The 2,468-nt window shown below is 37.1% G+C and overlaps 1 pseudogene; it reads left to right on the forward strand.

Moving 5' to 3' along the window:
* The first annotated feature begins 1,209 nt into the window (after positions 1-1,209).
* On the forward strand, positions 1,210-1,921 carry LOC146888670 (uncharacterized; annotated as a pseudogene).
* Positions 1,922-2,468: the final 547 nt, after the last annotated feature.

Here is a 2,468-nt window from a genome sequence, read left to right on the forward strand (position 1 = left end):
TTAAATTATTTGGCCCGATGTGTAGGCAAGGGAAGACGTGTGATAAAAATCCAAATATCCTCTTGTTGCACAAAATTTTCAAGCAAGAATATTGTATTTCAGTTTAAGGCTATTAAATTTTTAAGGGCACTGAATGTTATCTTACTCGAATTATCAATAATTGATGAAAATAATTTTTCTCTCTATAATTAACTAATGATCTAAATATACTTGGATTCCACCTAGAGTAATTGATATTAGACATTTATATTTTAAAAATGTTGATACTTTTATATTTTAAAATTTTTATATTTTGTTTAGTGTTTTCGAATTATTTGAAAATAAGTTACACAACATGAGTAGTTGAATAGACACAAAAAAGAAAAAGAAAATATTTCTCACTTATTTTGGTTTTTCTTTTTTTTTTTAATTTTATAATTTTTAAATATTTTTTTTAGAAAAAAATTAAAAAGGTAGAATTTAATTAAAAAGGATAAAAGTAGAAAACAAAAATATAGGGGTGCATGAATAATGTGTGAGGTGCAGGAGGTAGTCATTGAATGTGTGTAGTAAATGTGGAGGTCCAACGAGTAATCCAAAAATATGTCCAATCACAAGTAATATCCTCATACACAAAGCCTCTAAGGGTTTTCATTCTCCTTTTCAATCGTGAGAGGCACAACACCTTTCCTTCGCCATCCACGAGACAACTTCTTCCCTCACCCACGCAAGCTGCAACCCTCGTCGAGCCTCCACCTCACCGCACCGCCAACGACATCACTGGTAGTGCCAGTAGTCACCAAAGTTGTTTCTGGCGTCAATCACAGCCTGCACTGTTCTTTTCCTCTCTCGCGTAAGGACTCAAGAGCACACATAATGAGATCATGATGTGATAACATAATCTGCATGCAACTGTCATTCCATATTATTAGCTTGTGATCATGCAAATCATCTTTAATGCAAACGTAATCTTAGCAGTTTTATTTAGGAGAATCAATCTACAGCCCAATCTTAGGAGATTTAGTTAAAGGCCCAATTTTAGAAGATTTTATTGAATCTCTCGTGTATATATTTATGCTTTGGCAAATCATGAAATACAGAACATAATTATTTTGTCATATCATTCTTTATGGTATCATAAGCAAATAGGTTTTGTTTGAAATTTAGTGGTGATGAGTCACGTGAAAAGAGGCTCCTAATAATGAGTCTCACAAGTAGGAAGAACATAAGATGGTGAAGAAGACTTCATCATCGTATGAATTGAATTCCAACGACAACCTGGGAAATTTGATTACTCAAGGGCAACTTCAAGGGCAGAATTATGAAGAATGGGCCCGTGCCATGAGAATATCTCTGTGTGCTAAAAAAATGGGGTTTTATAGAAGGCACCATTGGAGCACTGAAGGAGGGCTCGCCTGAGATGGAAGACTGGTGGACTGTACAATCTATGTTGGTGTCATGGATTCTAAATACTATTGAACCAAATTTGCGTTCCATCATGTCTTATATAGGAAATGCAAAAGAGCTATGGACATATATCAAAGAAAGATTTTCTATTGTGAATGGTCCCAGCATACAACAACTGAAATATGATTTAGCGAGGTACAAACAAGATGGGATGGTGGTGGTGGCATACTACAGAAAATTGAAAACATTGTGGGATGAGTTGGCTAATTACGACCAAATTCCAACTTGTCGGTGCAAAAGGTGCAGTTGTGATATAACCTCAAAATTAGAAAACCAGAGAGAAGAAGAAAGAATTCAACAATTTCTCATGGGATTGGACGAAGCCATTTACGGAACTGTTCGATCCAACCTCCTCGCAACAGATCCGCTGCCCATTCTGAATAGGGTTTACTTAACAATGATTCAAGAAGAAAGGGTAAGGATGATCACTAGAACAACCGAAGAAAGAATAGAAGTGATGAGCCTGGCTGTCTAAACAAGTGGATGAGGAGTCAAGGGAAGAAGGGATGGAAAAGACAAGTTTGTAACTTGTATTCACTGTCATCGCACAAGACATGAAGCAGAAAGTTGTTTTCAACTCATTGGTTATCCTGATTGGTACGGGGATAGACAAAAAAATAGTGGACTAGGCAAGCCAATGCAGCGAACGGGAATTGGACGAGGAAAATGAGGAATAGTGCGTGCAAATGTCGTGCATAGTGGTGGAACAAATGCAGACACCAAGATCTTAGAAGGAGATAGTTCAGGTTTGACCGGGCTCACTACAAAGTAGTGGCAGACATTAGTAGAATTACTAAATGCTTAGAAAACAAACCCTAATGATAAGATGACAAATGAACGTGATACCAATACATGGATAATTGACACAGGGGATTCCAACCACATGACTGGAAACCTAAATCATATGCATAAACTACAAGATATTCAAAGTTGTCCGGTTGGAGTTCCAAATGGACAACATGTAACATCCCTGGCCCGCCAGACCATGTCAGGTTACTGCAGCCCAATGCACCCCAACCCCT

Source organism: Vigna unguiculata, chromosome 1 (assembly GCF_037176805.1).
Source record: "Vigna unguiculata cultivar grain cowpea cultivar isolate G323 ecotype 2 chromosome 1, ASM3717680v1, whole genome shotgun sequence".
In the NCBI taxonomy this organism is placed as follows: domain Eukaryota; kingdom Viridiplantae; phylum Streptophyta; class Magnoliopsida; order Fabales; family Fabaceae; genus Vigna; species Vigna unguiculata.